The sequence below is a fragment of the Podarcis melisellensis genome, assembly GCF_964234715.1.
Source record: "Podarcis melisellensis genome assembly, chromosome: 17".
Classification (NCBI taxonomy): domain Eukaryota; kingdom Metazoa; phylum Chordata; class Lepidosauria; order Squamata; family Lacertidae; genus Podarcis; species Podarcis melisellensis.
Window position 1 is genome coordinate 27,409,517 of NC_138534.1, and position 19,404 is coordinate 27,428,920.

Consider the following 19,404-nt stretch of genomic DNA (forward strand, 5'->3'; position numbering starts at 1 on the left):
TCCTGGGATGCACACCACATGCCGCACAACCCCAGACGCGCATCATGCCCCTGTGGGTGATGTGCCATGCCCCCACAGGTGACGCGTCATACCCCCGCGCCACTCGCCACACCACACGGGCGATGGGCCACACCCACGGGATGCACGCCAGCCATGCCCACGCCTGTTCTCTGCTCCGGAGGCTGCAGCTTGTTGCTCCACCACTGGCTGTTGATGCCACCATGCCGCTATTTTCATTGGGGAAATGTTGGACGGTATGCACTATTTAGGGGGGGCAGGGCAACCTTAAGAAAAAAGAAAGAAGCTGTGCTACTGGCAGTGCCAACAGTGAACACACTCCCGAGAAAGTGTTGGATAATTTTGTTGGAAACACACCCGGGAAGGCCGCCAACTTCTCAAGTCTCCGGGGCATCTCTCCGGTGGTCCTACCTGGCTGTAAATCTCCCTCAGTCCAGAGAGACCGGTGATAAGCGACCCCTCCCTCCTGAGAGGAGCACGCTCATTTTCTGGCATCTCATCGCAGAAGAAAGAGTCAATCAGTAGCTCTAAACTACTTTATTTTACAGTCTATATACAGAGAATACATCAGCATGTCTGTGCTCCCTCAGCACCAGTACAGAACAGCATCACAAACAGAAGTGAAACTAACTTCCAACAGTATTCCAACAGTGTTGAGACTTCCTGTCTCACGCTTTCTCAGACACTCACATGATATACACAAACATAGTGCTACTGCTGGAGCAGCACAGATGGATAAAAATCCTAACAAATTTCTCCTCCCCCTGGAGAAATCCAATGAAATGCCTCCCTCTGCCCACCCCAAATACCTCTACCCACAGATATGATGGACATTTCCAAGTGGTCATTTACACAGACCTAGAGGTAAGAGAAGGGACGCGGGTGGCACTGTGGGTAAAACCTCAGTGCCTAGGACTTGCCGATCGTCAGGTCGGTGGTTCGAATCCCCGCGGTGGGGTGTGCTCCTGTCATTCGGTCCCAGCGCCTGCCAAATAGGGACCGCTTACTAGTGGGAAGGTAAACGGCGTTCCGTGTGCTGCGCTGGCTCACCAGATGCAGCTTGTCACGCTGGCCACGTGACCCGGAAGTGTCTTCGGACAGCGCTGGCCCCCGGCCTCTTAAGTGAGATGGGCGCACAACCCCAGAGTCGGACACGACTGGCCCGTACAGGCAGGGGTACCTTTACCTTTTTTAGAGGTAAGAGAGTTCACCTCTGACTTTGGTTGAAGATCTCATGATTTGGGGGAATATATTCCTGTCCAAACGTGCTTAACATTCTATCCCACTGTTAAGGAAAGCTGGCATGACATGCTAACTTAAGGGTCAGAGCGGCATTCAGGAAGCAGGAGCATCTGGCTACTTGCAGTAATGGAGGGTAGCTGGCAGTGCCTTACCATTGGGGAGAAGGTTTCAGTGCATGGAATCTGAGAATAAATGGAGAATGCATTAAGCTATTGGCTTAAATTGGTTTAACTTAAGAAAACATATTTAAATATGCATAAGGAAGCCAGTTGAGTCCATTATTATGCCATATAAGTAGTGCTAATAATAGTTTTCTTCGTTTCTCTGGTGGTAAAGAGGAAAGCAGGTTGGATTTAGTTTTTGAAAAGGGAGCGGAGTTCCTCCATTGCCATTTTCTAAACAGCTGAATTTAAAATGAGTCAAGAAATACTACCCCCAAATTGTAATATCAAGTATTCTTATTTGCATTTCACACAAAACTGAACTACAGTTTTCCTTAGTTGTTTTGCATCATAAGCTGTCTTTGTTCTTTACTGCATTATACATTGTTCTATACATACTGCATGTAATGAGACATTAGACTTCTATCAAAAAGAAATACTGCTTCCCTGAGCCAAAGGATCTTATAACAGTGTAAATTTCGATAAGCAGAGGAAAGAGAAAAGAGGGGAAGGGATGGGGGAGAGGGAGAGGGAGAGTCTGTATTTCTAATATAGCTTGAAATTGCAGGGTGTTGTTGTTTTTATGCTATGACAATTGAAGATGGCAAAGTGGAAGTGAAATTGAACTTCAGGAAAATCTGGCGAAAGCAGACGCAGCAGCATTGAGATTCCCAACTTACTTTTTCACTTTTCAGTCAGCAAAATGGCAATCTGGACTGTTCAGCTTTCTTGAATTTTCTTCTATTTCAGCTGCCTTATAACAATGAGTATTTTGGAATAATCATGAATATTCATGAAAAGTACCAGACCACAAGTCCCTGAATGCCTTTTCTTATGAGGCCAAAGTGGCACTATCCATGCAGATGATGGAGGCATCAACATCTGCTGCCTTCCAGATATTTTGGTCTACAAACCTCATCACCGCCAGCTGTTGGCCATGGTGGCTGGGGTTGATGGGGATTGTAGTACACAGCATCTGGAGGGCACAACATTGGGTACTCCTCGACTGGAGAATCCTAAAAGGAGGCATGGCCGGCTATAGCCCTGAGCAAGCACACCCACACTGTTAACATTGTGTCACAAGTCCTAGACCTTTCATACACTGTGCCCCTCTCACTTTCATTTTTAATGAAATGTCCTCAAATGCTGCCCCAGGGTTACTACTAGGGGTTGTTAGGATAGTGATGTTCCGTTCCACCCTAAGAGGAACAGATTTGTGGATTGTTGTCTGTCACATGTCTGTTTACATTCCAGCACAGCTTGCTGGGAACTTCTGTTTGTGTATTGCTTTTGCTTAGTGCTTCTTGCTCTAAGACATGAAGGAGAGCAGACATGTTTTTCTTTGTCTTGATCTATGCTGAATAAACTGCTTGTAAATATGCTTTACATATGCCTCTGTCCGCCCTTCCATCACGAAGAGATTGTTATCTCTGCTGGCTAGCTTGCTCCAGCTTCGGAAGAGTTCTGAAGCTGCGGGTCACTGTTTGATGCTGTTCCAAGGACCGGAGTTCACCCGACTACTGGCCAGTGAGCTGGAGCCAGCTGGGGGCCTGCCAAATGTCCCCGTTCCCTTGGACACATCGCAACAAGTGTCAGTTCATGGCCATGTATTCAAGAGGGTTGGCAGTGGAAATCCCAACTATTCATATCATCCATGGCTGAAGTTCTCATGCTCTTGACATGCCAGCGCGGTGTAGTCGTTAAGAGCGGTGGACTTGTAATCTGGTGAACCATGTTCGCTTCCCCGCTCCTCCACATGCAGCTGCTGGGTGACCTTGGGCTGGTCACACTTCTCTGAAGTCTCTCAGCCTCACTCACCTCACAGAGTGTTTGAGGGGAGGAAGGGAAAGGAGATTGTTGGCTGCTTTGAGACTCCTTAAGGGGAGTGAAAGGCGGGATATCAAGTCTAAACTCTTCTTCTTCTAAGCCTCTTTCTGATCAGACCACTTTCAGGCAACGCTGAGAGCCCTCTGTCCCAGTTACTGCAAACTTTCCTTGCTGGTGTTTCGTAGAACACAGGCAAAAATTAGAGACTCGGTACACCCCACTCAATGAAGTCAGGATCAGGATTTTCTCACATTCACACCACACATTTAAAGCACTCCTGCCATTTAATGGTCATGGCTTCCCCAAAGAATCCTGGAAAATATAGTTTGTTAAAGCTGCTGACCTCACAGAGCTTAAATTTCTAGCACCCTTAACAACTCACAGTTCCCAGGATCTCCATGGCTACAAATGTGGTATAAGAGGGCCTTAAATGTACAGTGTTATTTCATGATTCTGAAATCATGATCCATGTGTTGCTGCAGGAGTTGCAACAATCAAGGGCAACCCACTTCAGGGAGGAAGATCCTATCTCACCTTGTTATAATATTTATTGATGTGAAACAATATACATGGGTAGTACAAATTGGCAGAGATGGGGGTGAGAAAGATATACTGGATTGTCCAATAACAGCATCCCCTTTGATTGTTAAGAAGTGGATTAATGCATCTCAGAGGTGTTCTTTGCTGTTCCTCAGCTTTGTTTTACAGTCTACATTACTGATGACAGTACATGCCATTGCATTTATGGTGTTAGCCTTTTCCCGTTCCTTCCATGGAGTGCCAGCAAAGCATGCATGCACCCAAGGAAGAACAGCAAACAGAAAATCCCACCACGCCCTCTCCTGTTTCAGCTTTGCTGCAATCAATATTTTCAATGCTTTTCATTCGGAGCTAACAGCCACATCAACAAGCTATCCCTGTTTGCTTTGGCACAGATGCAAAATGGATCAACAGGCCAGAAAGGGAGCATAATTGAAGTCCAGTTGGAAAAACAAACATTTGCATATGAATCAAGCAGTGGTGAGAAAATTGCATAATTCAAATGCTTTCTCAGAGCTGAAATGAATCTGCTCCCTAAAATTCTCATCCGCAGTTGTTTACATGAAACACTATCTGAATATCAAATATTTATATCACATATTCTCAGAATATTCATATACTGGATGACATCTCAACAGATATCGGTATTGATACCCAGGGATATTTGATAGATGGTGTCACGGCCACCCAGGACGGGTCCCAGCTCACAAGAGACCTCACTCCGTTGCAGTTTATTTACAGGAAAAGTTTATTGAAGATTTCTGCTTCTCGTACAGTTCAGCATCGTGGCCGTACGTCTGTCACGTTAGACCGCTGAAGTCCCCTCTGACTCCTCCCCTCTTCCACACCAACTTAATAGCCTGGCTCTAGACCACCTCTTCCTCTCCTTTCTTTTCCGCAGGGTCTTCCTGCCCCCCTGGGTTCCCTCTCTCCGTGACTCGCCTGAGGCTGAATCCTCTGCCGCCTCTTCCCCCCTCCTTCTGGCTTTAGGGCCGGGCTCCTCCCCTGAGCTCTCTCCACTTCCGCGCGCCTCTACGTTTGAACTTGGCGCGCGTACGTTGCTGCTGACCCTTCTTTCGACCGCTACACCACCCCTTGTTCTGCTCTCCACCCTTTCCGGCTGAACACCTTGCTCCAACCCCCTTTCTCTGTTCTCTCCTAATTCTGCTCCCTCCGAGAGGCTGACGACTCCACCCCCTTTACTCCGTTCCGGCTGAGACGCCTCTTGCTGCGTCTGTCTTCCACTGGGCTCCTCTCCGCTTCTCCCTTCTCCTCCCTTTTGCTTGATTGAGGTAACCCCCTTTTGAGAATCCTCTGACTCGCTGCTCAGACTCGTGGATTCCCTCAGAATTCCGTCATCTTCTTCCTCATCCTTCTGCCCCTCCTCCCACTCGCTCTCCGTCTCCTCTGTCATCTCCTCCTCTCTCCCAGAAACCCTGACATCCATCCCCCCCTCGAAGCCCCCCCTTCCCCCCTCCCGCTCGCCGGGTGCAGGTTGAGGAAAACGTGGTTCTTCCGGGGTCGGTTCAGGATACAAGTTGTCCACTTCAACGTTCTCCTCTGTCATCTCCGTATATGTGTGTTCGAACTCGGGTTCCCCACCCACAGACCTCACAGTCTCTTCCTCCATCACTGCTTCTCCTGGCGCTGCCTGCCAAGGACCTACCATCCATCTCTGACTCCATGCCTCCCTTGGCTGATCCACCCACCAACAAGGGCCTGTCTCCTCCCCCCCCAGTCTCGGATCCCTGGTCGGGCTTGTTTCGGGCGTATGGCCCTCGGGTGAGGAGAAACCCTCGAACGTGCTGTCTGACAAAGTGGGCGTGAAAAGCCAATCATCAAAATACTCCTCGGGCATGGGCTTGTGCGGAAAAAGTGCATGGAACTCCTCCTTCAACAGGGGTTCGTCCAACGCGTAACCCGGCACCCAGCTATTGGCAGAGGCCGGAGTGCCTTCCCTGGCTAGAAAATATTCAACTCCCTCCTCCCCCCATCTCGAGTCCAGTATCTCTGTGACCTCGTTAAGAGGCTCTGGTCTTGGCGATTCCCCCCCCTCAGGCGCCCTCCTACGTGGCTCTGGGAGTGCTCCTGACTCTTGAAACCTGTGTGGGGTTTTGTAGGGAGTGAGCACCGACCTATGAAAGACCGGGTGCACCCTGGAACCCTCCGGAAGGGCTAGACGAAAAGCCACCGGATTGATCTTAGCCTCAACTTGATATGGCCCTAGCTGCCTGTGTCCTAACTTCTTCTTGGCCAATGACCTGGCCGGCATCGCGTGGGCTGCTAACCACACCCAGTCCCCAATCTGGATGTCCTCTCCCGCCCTCCTGTGCTTATCGGCCTGCACCTTATACGCCTGTTTTGCCAGCTCCAAATGTCTCCGCAGCTCCTCGTGCACCTCTTGCAACTCCGCTGCAAACTGGTCGGCATCTTGAGGCCCCCCCCCTCCTGGTGCCGCAAATCTCGGGAAGGTTCTGGGATGACGGCCATTGTTCGCGAAGAAAGGCGTCACCCCGGTGGATGCGTGTTTCGTGTTGTTGTAGGCGAATTCAGCCATCGGCAGATAGTCCACCCACGCCGCAGGTCGCTGGTTGGCGTAGCACCGCAGGTACTGCTGCATGATCGCGTTGACCCTCTCCGCTTGACCGTTGGTTTGTGGATGTCTCGCCGATGTCAGGTTGATTTTGACGTGCAAGATGCCCAGAAGCTTTCGCCAGAAAGTGGAAACAAACTGGCGCCCCCTGTCGGACAAGACGGACTGCGGAAGTCCATGCACTCTGAAGACGTGATCGATGAAGAGCTTTGCGGTCTGTTCTGCCGTCGCCACCTTGGCACAAGGGATGAAATGCGCCATCTTGGTGAACAAGTCCACCACCACTAACACCGCCGTCTTACCTCTGGAGCTGGGCAGGTCCGTAACAAAGTCCAACGCTACCCTCTCCCACGGTTGCTGCGGTGTCTCCAGCGGTTCTAGCAATCCCGCCTGCTTCTGGTGCACTGGTTTGGACCTCTGGCAGATATCACACCTGGCGACGTAGTCCGCCACCTCTCCACTCATCTGGGGCCACCAAAAGTCTCTAGCCACCAACTCCATCGTCTTCTCTTTGCCGAAATGGCCTGCACTAGGGGCGTCATGCAATTGTTGCAGAACCTTGGCTCGAAGATCGTCGGTGGGCACGTAAAGGGCACCCTTACGAGTCAAAAGTCCATCTTGCAATTGGAACTCATCGTTGTCTCGCGACCCTCCGCGTAGCTCCTCCATCTTGGACTGTGCAAACTGATCCCTTTGCAACGCGCGTCGCACCTCGTCCAGGTCGACTGCGATGGTAGCGCACGTCCACGCCTGCGGTGCGAAAATGTGCTTTGCTGCGATTGGAGCTGCTTCCTCCAAGTATTGCGGCTTTCGGGACAGCGCGTCTGCAATAACATTGGAGTCTCCTGGGATGTATTCTATTTTGAAGTCGAAATCCGCAAAGAACTCCGCCCAGCGCATGTGTCGCTGGGTCTGTAACTTAGCCGTCCGCCAATACTCTAAGTTCTTGTGATCCGTGCGGACTTGCACCGTGTGCTTGGCTCCTATTAAGAAGTGTCGCCACGCTTTGAAAGCTGCATGAATGGCCAACAACTCCCTGTCCCATATGGTATAATTGCGCTCCGTCTTGCTGAGCTTCCGGGAGTAGAACGCACCCGGTCTCCAGTTGCCTTGTGAATCCTCTTGCAAAAGAACGGCCCCAACCGCTCTGTCTGACGCATCGGTCTCTACCCGCATGGGTCTGCCGGGATTCACGTGGAGCAGCTGCTCTTCGGAGGCGAAAAGACCTTTAAGCGTCCGGAAGGACCGCTCCGCTTGTTCGGTCCAGACGAACTTCTTCTTCTTGGAACTGAGGGTGTCAGTGATAGCCGCCGTCGCGTTCGCAAAACCTTTAATAAACTTGCGGTAAAAATTGGCAAAGCCGATGAACCTCTGGACCTCTTTCCGATTTCGAGGGCTTTTCCAGTCCAACAGCGCTTGAACCTTAGCCCTGTCCATGGCCAGTCCCTCGTCGGACAACTTGTAGCCAAGGAAATCAACCTCTCTGACATCAAACTGGCATTTTTCCAACTTGGCGTACAGCCTGTGGTCCTTCAGCCTCTGCAGGACCTCCCTCACGTCCTTATCGTGATCCTCCGGCGATTCCGAGAAAATCAGGATATCGTCGAGAAAGCAGACACACTTCTTGTAGAGGAGACCTGCTAGCACGTGGTGCATAAATGCTTGAAAAACGTGGCTGCCATTTTGGAGACCGAAAGGCATGACTCTGTATTCGTATGTGCCCAGAGGAGTGAACATGGCGGTCTTCCACTCATCTCCTTTCCGGATGCGGATGAGATTGTAAGCTCCACGTAGGTCCAGCTTGGTGAAAATCTTGCCCCTCCTGACGGTCGCTAAAAGGTCGTCAATCTTGGGCATGGGGAAAGCTTTGGGCTTAGTCAAGCTGTTTATGAACCTGTAATCCACTATAAGCCTTTTTTGGGGCGTGTTTTTCTTCTTCACAAAGAACACAGGGCTGCCACCCGCTGCTTTCGATTCCTGGATGAAACCTCGCTTGAGGTTATGGTCTATGAACTCCCGAAGCTCTTGCATCTCGTCTTCCGACATGGAGTACAGCTTGGCAGCAGGCAGTTGCGCCCCTGGCACTAAATCAATCGCGCAGTCGTAAGGTCTGTGAGGCGGCAACTTGTCAGCTTCCTTCTCACAGAAAACCTCCAAGAAGTCCTGGTACTTGTGAGGCACTGTTTGCACCATACCCAGATGCAACTGCTGCTCGGCTTCTCCTCCCTGATCGGTCTGAAAGCAATGCTGAGCACAATACGATGAACAAAAGGTGATCTGCCGCTGGTACCACGCAACCGCGGGACTGTGCCTCTCCAGCCAACTCATGCCTAACACGATGGGTGTGTCCGATAAGTGGGTGACATTGAAACTAATAAGTTCTCGATGGTTGCCAATCTGCATCATCATGGGAGGGGTTTGCTGCACCACTTGCCCCCCCAGCAACTTCCTGCCGTCTACCGTGACCACGTTTAGAGGCGTCGTTGCAGGCAGGAGCGCCATGTTGTGCTGCTTAACGAACTGCAGTCCCACGAAGTCGGCGTTGCTTCCCGAATCGATCGTTATTGGAACCTCGAGGAGTCTCCCATCAGGCAACTGGAGTGTTGCTGTGAGCAGAACTGCCGGTCTGGGAGGCAAAGGGTCCACGCTCTGCAGTGATGCTGGGGGCTTGTCTACAGATCCGCCTGGCTGAGCCCCAGTAGCTCTGCTTCCAGCCAGGCACTGTCGTTTCCCTGAAGCTGCTCCCCTGGTTGCACCTCTGCTGTTACAGTTGCCAGTGCTGCAGTGTGCTTCTGGAGCCTCTGGGGGCACTCTTTCGCCATATGGTGCGCACTGTCACAGATGTAACACTTCCTGGTTCCTCTAGGAGGCTTCGCTTTGGCTGCACCAGGGACAGGGCTCTGGGATGGCTTCTGAGCCCTAGCACCACCAATCTCCATTGGCTCCTCGCTGTCCTTCCCCATTGGCGAGGGGTGCGCACGGCTGAAATCCCTGTGCACAAAAGGGAGAGTCCTCGCTTGCGCACGCGCTTGGGGCCCGTCCTCCTCGTGCCACGGACGTCCCTCATGTCGAATTCCAATAGCTAAAGCCCGGTGCACCACGTCTTCTAGGGTCTGGGGTCTGTCCCCCCTAGCGATCTCATCCTTGATGGGGGGGCTCAATCCCTCCCAAAAAAGATCTCTGACCGGCTTACTGTCCTTTGGCCAATCTAAGGCGGTGAGCAATGCAAAAAATTTAGAGTGGTATTGGCGCACAGTCGCTTTCCCCTGCCTCAGCCCGTGCATTTGACGGCGCGCAATGTCCACATCCACAGAGGATTGAAAACAAGAATCCATCGCTTTGATGAACGCAGTTGAATTGCGACGGGCCGGTCCATCTTCGCGCCACAGATTGCGTAGCCAAGCCCTGGCCTCCCCATGCAGGTGCGAAACAATGAACCCCACTTTCTCCTCCTCATCTTTAAAATCGTGACGGAGTAAATGCAGTGCATATACGACGTCCGCTCTGAAATTGGGATAGTCTTGCAAGTTGCCATTAAAATGCGGAACCAGGGCACCCCCCCTCCGTCCAAGCGCAATGCCCTCCGCTCTGGAACCTGGGGCCCCCGCCCTGTCCGCGTGTTCCCACCTTGCCTGCAAATCCTGGCACGTCTTCTCCAAGTCGTCATTCTTCTTCTGCGAAGCAATGACTGCCGATGTGAGAGCGGTAACCTGATCCCGCAGTGCAACCAGCTGCTCCTCAGCGCTCATGGCTGCTCCCGTTCGTGAGCTTCGCAAAAAAAATTTTTTGCTTTCGGAGAGGGGACTTACTGTCACGGCCACCCAGGACGGGTCCCAGCTCACAAGAGACCTCACTCCGTTGCAGTTTATTTACAGGAAAAGTTTATTGAAGATTTCTGCTTCTCGTACAGTTCAGCATCGTGGCCGTACGTCTGTCACGTTAGACCGCTGAAGTCCCCTCTGACTCCTCCCCTCTTCCACACCAACTTAATAGCCTGGCTCTAGACCACCTCTTCCTCTCCTTTCTTTTCCGCAGGGTCTTCCTGCCCCCCTGGGTTCCCTCTCTCCGTGACTCGCCTGAGGCTGAATCCTCTGCCGCCTCTTCCCCCCTCCTTCTGGCTTTAGGGCCGGGCTCCTCCCCTGAGCTCTCTCCACTTCCGCGCGCCTCTACGTTTGAACTTGGCGCGCGTACGTTGCTGCTGACCCTTCTTTCGACCGCTACACCACCCCTTGTTCTGCTCTCCACCCTTTCCGGCTGAACACCTTGCTCCAACCCCCTTTCTCTGTTCTCTCCTAATTCTGCTCCCTCCGAGAGGCTGACGACTCCACCCCCTTTACTCCGTTCCGGCTGAGACGCCTCTTGCTGCGTCTGTCTTCCACTGGGCTCCTCTCCGCTTCTCCCTTCTCCTCCCTTTTGCTTGATTGAGGTAACCCCCTTTTGAGAATCCTCTGACTCGCTGCTCAGACTCGTGGATTCCCTCAGAATTCCGTCATCTTCTTCCTCATCCTTCTGCCCCTCCTCCCACTCGCTCTCCGTCTCCTCTGTCATCTCCTCCTCTCTCCCAGAAACCCTGACAGATGGTATTTGAAATTATGTGGTATCTGGGATGTGGTGATATATCCTATTTGACAATGTTTGGACATTGTTTAGGGAAGTTTTTAATGCTTGAAATTTTATTCTGTTTTTAGTGTTCTGTTGGGAGCCACTCAGAGTGGCTGGGGAAACCCAGCCAAATGGGTGGGGTATAAATAAATTATTATTATTATTATTGGCATGGACAACAATACTTGAATGCATTTGTGAGCTACATGTTACTACTGTTCAACTATAGTTGTTATCTGACATGTAATAGTAATCATGCCTGACAGCATTTGGCAGATAACTGATAATTAGTCAAAAACAGGGATGTCCAACTTCCAAGAGACTACGATCCACTCCCACTATAAATAAATTGGCAGTGATCTACCCATTGGATTGACTGGAGTTGTTCAGTTTTTTTGGTGGGAAGGATCAGCCAAAGTTGTTGAGCTTTTTTGGTTGGGGGGGGTATCAGGGTCCCATGATCGACCAGGTACATCCCGCGATCGACAGGTAGATCGCGATAGATCTGTTGGATACCCCTGGTCAAAAACAACCAGCATATTGAAAATGTGAAGCCAAAGTCCAATTTTGATGCATTTCAAGTATTTATATATATTTCTTTCAGATACACATGTAGCATTAAAGTCTTGTATGTAGCAATCTTGAACATCCTAGTGTATTTTAAATTATGTATTCCTAAGCAGTTTATTGAAAGGGAAAACAAGACACATGATTTGAATATTTATATTTAAAAATGATTGGCCATGATTGCTATGCTCTGCCTCCACTATGAGAGGCAGTTATGCTTCTGAATACAAGCTGCTGGAAGCTGCATTGAGAAGAGTGATCTTGTCTTCTTTGAGGGCTTTCTACAGCATCTGGGTGGCCACTGTGAGAACAGGATGCTGGACCAGATTGGCCATTGGCCTGATCCAACAGGGTCTTCTTACAGTCTAATGCTCTTATGTCTGATTGCGTTGGAGCCCCAGATTATAAACCGATACGTTTTGTGCACAGGAGCATTAGTCTACGTAAGGGGATCCACAAGGGGCAAAGGTACGTTGCCATTTCAGGGAAAGGAAATAGCTACCGGTATGTGAAGTGATGCTGAGATGGTAATCATAATCAATGGCATCTATTGCGTTGTTCTCTAACAAATTGTATTGGAGTATTCATAACTGAAAGCACTTTGAGGAATTCAATAAATCAGTTCATTACAGGTGACAAGCAGCAGATCAAGACCAGTGCCCAAGGACGCATGGAGCGATGGATGGGACGGAGGGAAACAGAGTATGCATGTGCATTCAACTGCCTAATGCAGGCACAGGCAAACTCGGACCTCCAGATGTTTCGAGACTACAACTCCCATGATCCCTAGCTAACAGGACCAGTGGTCAGGGATGGTGGGAACTGTAGTCCCAAAACATCTGGAGGGCCAAGTTTGCCTATGCCTGGCCCAATGGCATGTGTGTCACCCAGAAGATTGCAGCTGCAGAGATACGTAAAGAAGAGTCATTCCATTGTCTGGAGAGGTCACTTCCTGGTTCGCTTGGAGAAGCTGTTTTCAACAGAGCCCAACAAAGGAAGCGTGCAGCTGTATTGACACAGCAGCAGGTGTTGAAATTTTGCACCCTCTAACAGTTTTGCTCCCTTGGCAACTGCCCCAGTGTTGCTTCTCCCCACGCTACGCCACTGATCATGACTATGGAAGTCAAATACGTTTATGGTATGTAGTTTAGTAAGATGTGGGCAACTTTTTCTAGACTAATGAACTATATTAGCAGGACAGTTCTGGATCCAGGCTGAGGATGTATGGACAGGGAGATTTGAATGCATGTCAACCCTATGAAGGGTTTCTGAAGAAGTAACCATGTTAGTCCATTTCAGCAAAAGCAACAAGTTGCTGTTTTTAAACCCAACTGTGGTGACTCAAGTTATACTATGGAAAAAGTAAATGCTTCTGGGGAAATGGTAATAAAAGAAAGGTGGCTGTTTTGGAGGCTCATCAGAGAAAATATTTCTCTTTTGATAACAGGAAACATACCAGACAAATTAAGAACTTATGCTTCAGTTGCTATTTGGAGAAGATATCATTGTGGCAACAGCTGCTGTTTTCATGTTAAGATTTCCACGACACAGATGTTTTTGGCTTACTTCTGGAAGGAGCTGAAACCTAATTGAAATCTGAGTATCTCCCTCTAAAAGAAAAGGAATAAGGATTCCGAGGCATCACAAGACAAGTTTAATAATTTGGGGCACTTGGAGGGCATGAACTGGTCATTCATCAGACCTCGCACAAAAATGATGTATTATTTCTTTCTCTAGCTTTGAAATTGCTCTGGCCTTGCTGGGCTTGTATTGCACCTGGAGATTGCATTTGAAGCCTCTAGTACATTCACTACTTGGTTATAAAATGCTGCATGGTTTAGAAATAGGTTGGACAACTCCCATATCCTGCAAAGGTAAACCTTTCAGTGCTTCTGATCCATGGGAGGCATGTCTTGTTTTGCCATTTGAGGAGAAACAGGAAATACCGCCCCCTGCCACCCCCCCCGAAGTATCCCTTACTTAGGTTGCACAGCGACAACAAGTTTAACACGTTTCAGTGAGTTCTTGATCTTTCATTCTTAACTGGGTGTAACTAAAGTTTCTGGCATAAGAATGAAACCAACTCCAAAAGAAGATTCTGATTCAATGTAGGGTTGCCATACATGATTTTGTTTGAGATTTTGCCAAAAAAACTCAACAACCTTGTGTCCGGATTATCACTTTTTGAAATATGGCAACCCTAATTTAATGACATTTTCTTCTTGAAAGAATTTGAATACACCGGGGCTGCTAGTAAATGATCAAGAGGAGAAGTTAAAAAAAGAAAGTAATAATAATAATGCTATATCTAACTTCCTTTTATTTGTTAACATGGGAATTGCTGCACTATCCAGAGTGTGCCTTTTGATTGTTCAACACTGGTTAGTCTCAACTGAATGCATAAATTGAATCAACTAAACAGCATTTTATTTGAGGTAAGGTGATCCATGAGTAAGGATTGTGATTCTGTCCATTTTGGGTTTTGTGAGTCTGCAATCCTCCCCCCCCCAATCTTGCAGTCAGTTTTCCAGATTTCCACCAGTTTGCATTTTTGAATATTCAAAAATCATGAAAACACACCTGCTTCTTTTAGTGCGACTTTCTCCTAATATATACATATTTTGCCTAATACACACAGTATTGAAAAGCAATGTCCAGCAATATAATGCATTTTGCATGCTGTTTTCATCCATGCAGGCACTACTTGGCTCAAGAACCACATTGCAAAATTCAGAGAAATATGAATTTCAAAGGAAGCAGTGTTTCAGAAAGTGCAATTGCAAACTGAATCAAATTTCTCTTCCATTCCTATCCACGAGTTAGCATGAAAATTATATCTTTGGAGTGTGATCTGTGATGCCCGCTCACGCTGAAGCTAGCCATCACTTGAATTTTCTATCAATAAGTTAGAGTTACAGGTCCATTAGTCCTGACAAGGGTTTGAAGTGAGAACCTGTGACAGCAGTCATTGCTTAATTCTAGGGATATCTTAATCTACTGGCTGCTGTGTTTTTATGAATGTTTAAGTGCTTTGTCCTGTGGTGGGACCAGCCTTCTGTATGATCTTTCTTGCTATTCTGATTGTGTGTACCCCTGCCCTCCCCCCCCAATCACTCTCTATCAGTTAAGGAGGAAATAAATTGCACCCCAAAATTATCAAAGGGGACACAACAAATGGGTAAAACCATCATGGGTGGGTGTTTCAATGTGGCCTAAGGAGACTGTGGATGTGAGTGGATTGTGACATGGGGTGGGGATGCCCCAGATTTGAGTGTGAAAATGTTGGAGGGTTGTTTGGGTTACAGTCAGCCCATGCACTGAGGAACACATGGAAGAGACAGTCAGTCCTGGGTTTCGACTCCTCCTTCATCCCTGAAACTTTGCTCCATATTGATTTTAATGGGGCTTACTCTCACGTAAGTGAATATTGACTTGCAGCCTAAATAGATAAAATGTGAGTTCTTACCAAAGTAGAGTTTGGAGCTTCTTCTCAATTTACACACAAATTGTAATTGCATATTAAACAATATATTGTAATTACGGTACATATTAAACTACCTATTGGACATATCTCATGCCTTACAAAACGGGCATTGCTGAAAGTTAATTTTGCATGTGGAGCATGCCTGGTTGACAAGAGCTTTTGTAACCCTCCCTTTTCTCTCTCATTCTCTAATAAATAGCTGGTCGCCTTGTGGCATCTTCAAATATTTATTAGCTCAATATCCTGACATTGTGTCCTTGATTTAACTCCCTCACACATGGTCTTTGGTTTGTTAATTGCAGCTGAATTTTACATTGGAGGGTTTGGAAGCACAGAGCAGTGTGGGGATCTGAAAATAGCACTCATTAAGGGCATCTTTCGAAACCTCACAAGAGCTCCCTATAAAATAAATGTGTCTGTTATGTACTTTCCTTGGCAACCATAACCCAGCAATTCAGGTTTAATAGGCTATATTCTTCAATTTATTTTTCATTAATAAACACACTGGCAAACATAAAACAAAACTCTAGCATATTCAACAAACTTTGATAAATTTTAGAAATTGCAAGGTATGTTGCAGATCATTTAAACATTTGTCTTTCTGTTTGATCAGACTTAATTCACATCCAAACCTTACATTTACCAAACTTGGCTTCCCCCAAAGAATTCTGGGAGCTGTAGTTTGATTAAGGGTGCTGTGAGTTGTTAGGAGACCCCTAGTCCCATCACAGAGCTACAATTCTCTGAGTTCCTTGGGAAGAGGGATTCACTGTTAAACAGATGGTAATAAGTGAGAACTCAACCACTCGGGCTCAATCATGGTTGCCCCTCACAAGAAGAAGCTCCCTGCTCCTCATCAGTAGCTGAGTTGTTGTTATTCACCTTGAAGGACCTTTGGCAATACATATGACAATATTTTAGCAAATGAATAAATAAAAATATACAGGGCATCTACCACCACATACACACGGGAAAGAATGGTGCACTTACACAGCAATGTCACAGAATAATAATAATAATAATAATAATAATAATAAGAAGAAGAAGAAGAAGAAGAAGAAGAAGAAGAAGTTTTATTTATATTTCACCCTCCCCAGCCGAAGCCGGGCTCAGGGCGGCTAACAACAATAAAACAGTACAACAGTACAGCACAACACAACACTCTAAAATAATTCATTATAAAATTAAGTCAAAGCAAACCACTGGCAACGATTGGGCCAGAACTCCACGAAGATTGCTCAAGGAGGGAGTTAGGCTGCGCCCTGGCCAAAGGCCTGGTGGAACAGCTCTGTCTTGCAGGCCCTGCGGAAAGATGTCAAGTCCCGGAGGGCCCTAGTCTCTTGTGACAGAGTGTTCCACCAGATCGGAGCCACAGCCGAAAAAGCCCTGGCTCTAGTTGAGGCCAGCCTAATCTCTCTGTGGCCTGAGACCTTCAAGATGTTTTTATTTGAAGACCGTAAGTTTCTCTGTGGGGCATACCAGGAGAGGCAGTCCCGTAGGTACGACGGTCCTAGGCCATATAGGGCTTTGAAGGTTAAAACCAGCACCTTAAACCTGATCCTGTACCCCACCGGGAGCCAGTGCAGCTGGTATAGCACCGGGTGAATGTGATCTCACAGCGAAGACCCCATAAGGAGTCTCGCTGCAGCATTCTGCACCCGCTGGAGTTTCTGGGTCAGTCTCAAGGGCAGCTCCACGTAGAGCGAGTTACAATAATCCAGTCTGGAGGAGACCGTCGCGTGGATCACAGTGGCTAGGTCAGGGCGAGAGAGGGCGAGAATAGATATTCAGCCCAGTACAGAAATTTTATTGAAGGAAAAACATGGCCGGCTCCATAGAAGCTATCATTTTTTCTTTTGGACAAACTCCCTGGGAGTGACAGCACATCATCAGGCGCTGTCACTCCCAGGGAGATGTATGCCATTCTTTTTTAATGTGTATGTGGCTAGCTCCTTGGATGAGATATTCCTTAGACCACCTCTTCATGGACTTCTGAAGAGGCCCCTGATCCAGATCATACACTGGCCAGAGCAAAGTGGACCAGGTGACTCCAGTCTGGAACACAGCTTCCGCAGAGTCCACACCCATCTCTATACATACCCCATAACTGTCATAAGCTGAGGACTCACCTGCTGTGAGCCTGAAGGGCCCTGCCCTGCCTCTCTCCACCTGGCTTGGGGTGGGGCCTGACAGGCCCCATAAAGGACTGCTGCTGCTGCTTGACAGAGAGGGATCCTTTTTAAATATTGTTTTTAGTTTTTATCTATGTCATTTTAAATTGCTATTGATATTAATGTTGTGTTTTTAGTTTTAGATTTTATGATTTATAAGGAAATTGTTTTCCATTTGGTTGTGTACCTTTCGATGTCTTTTATTTATTGTTTATGACTTTTGTTACATTGGTAATTATGTAAATCTTGCCATGTTGTAATCCACCTTTGGCATTGTTTTAACTATGGAAAGGTGCATACAAGAAGAAGAAGAAGAAGAAGAAGAAGAGTTTGGATTTGATATCCCACTTTATCACTCCCCTTCAGGAGTCTCAAAGCGGCTAACATTCTCCTTTCCCTTCCTCCCCCACAACAAACACTCTGTGAGGTGAGTGGGGCTGAGAGACTTCAGAGAACTGTGACTGGCCCAAGATCACCCAGCAGTTGCATGTGGAGGAGCAGAGACTCGAACCCCGTTCCCCAGATTACGAGACTACCGCTCTTAACCACTACACCACACTGGCTCTCAAATAAAATGATGATGATGATAAGCGGGACATCCCAGAATTACAGAAGCCATCCTGAGCGGATCCCAGGATGTCCTGTTTTGGCTCTTGCAAGACTGTGGACCCCAAATACGCTTATTTGGGGGGCCTTTGTTCTGCACAGGTGTGCAGCCACAAAAGATACACGTCCCAATTTTCCTCCATCACATATTGGGAGTGTATGAGCCTAAATCTTCAGTGTATCTCCCTAACCAATGGGGTCGTATTACAGGTCTCTGGGCTACTTCACATATTTTCTCCATTTGACCATCCTCTTCATGTGGTGGTGTAAGGCTTCAGGGAATCTGATCCCTCCCCCAGTGGCAGCCAGTGAGCAGATAAACAAGAAGAGTGCTTATCAAGTAATTTATTCCATAGTTCACAGAGAGACACAAAGGAATGCAGCCTCCCTAAAAAAATGGCATCGCTCCAAATAAAGTCCAACCCCCTCTGTCTCTCCTATTCTATGTCACCTGTCAGGAATAAACCCACTCCTAGTGGAACTTAGTGGAGCCAGCTGCAGAACAGAGAGGGTTAGATCTGATGCAGGCTGAACAGCAGCCAGTGCCCAGTGTGACTCCCTTTGACATTGGAATGCCAGTTGCCAAACTCTCAGGAAACGCAAACAGGTGTGAACAGACACCGAGACAGTTTTTCAGAACAGGAAGAGGCTGGAGCTGATCCAACAAGTCGAAAGAGTCAGCGAATGGGAAGGCTGCTAGACAGGAAGCAAAACAAGAGACGTAAGGCGTGACGGTTCAATATATTCTGTAGGCACCGGAAGGAGTCCTCAGAAGGGTCATCTTGAATGATAATGTCAGCGTCTTCATTAGAGCCACCCAGAGCTATGTTTGTTTTTTGCAGTAAATCCTCCTTTTTAGTTACCTATGCTTACTGTGTTATCAAGCTGGGAACCTGGACTCCTGACATCACCCTTGCAATGGCTAATCTGAGCTTTCTGCCTCTACACCTTCTGTTCTTCTACCCTCAATGCTTGTCTGGTCCTGGGAGAAGGAGGGCTAGGAATGCTGTCCAATGACATTGAGTCTCTCAGCTGTCTCTCCCCTGGTGTGTCTTCTTCCTGGTGTTCCTCTAAACTATGCCCTTCTGCAAACCACTCGTCTAAATCTATACTGTCCTCCTGTTCTAAGGAAGGTTCAAGAGATGGGGGATGGGTCCCACCATTTCTCCTCAGTCCAACCACTGACAGGTGGAGATACTGGGCACACATGGGTGACATGCAACCTGTAGGGCAGCATTTTGCTCTAGGAATTGAGGCTGATGCTCAGGTTTCTTTCTACACAGAGAAGGGAGATGATATGGATTGGAGTTCCATGTGAAACATCCATCTCATTGCCTGCATGGAAAGGTAGGGATGCCTGCCTGCCTATCTCTTCTATACAAAAAGATGATCACCAATTGAGCCAGCTGTGTGAAGCACACCCCATCCCCTAAATTCGGACTGGTTCTTATTATCAAAGGAGAAATGAATTCTTAATTGCAAATCATGGAACACGTCTTACATTAAAGGTTTTGATGATTTATTTATTTTTGGTTAGATTATCTCATGATGAAAATAGATATAAAGCTGTGTTGCATTTCAGGGAGTTGTGAA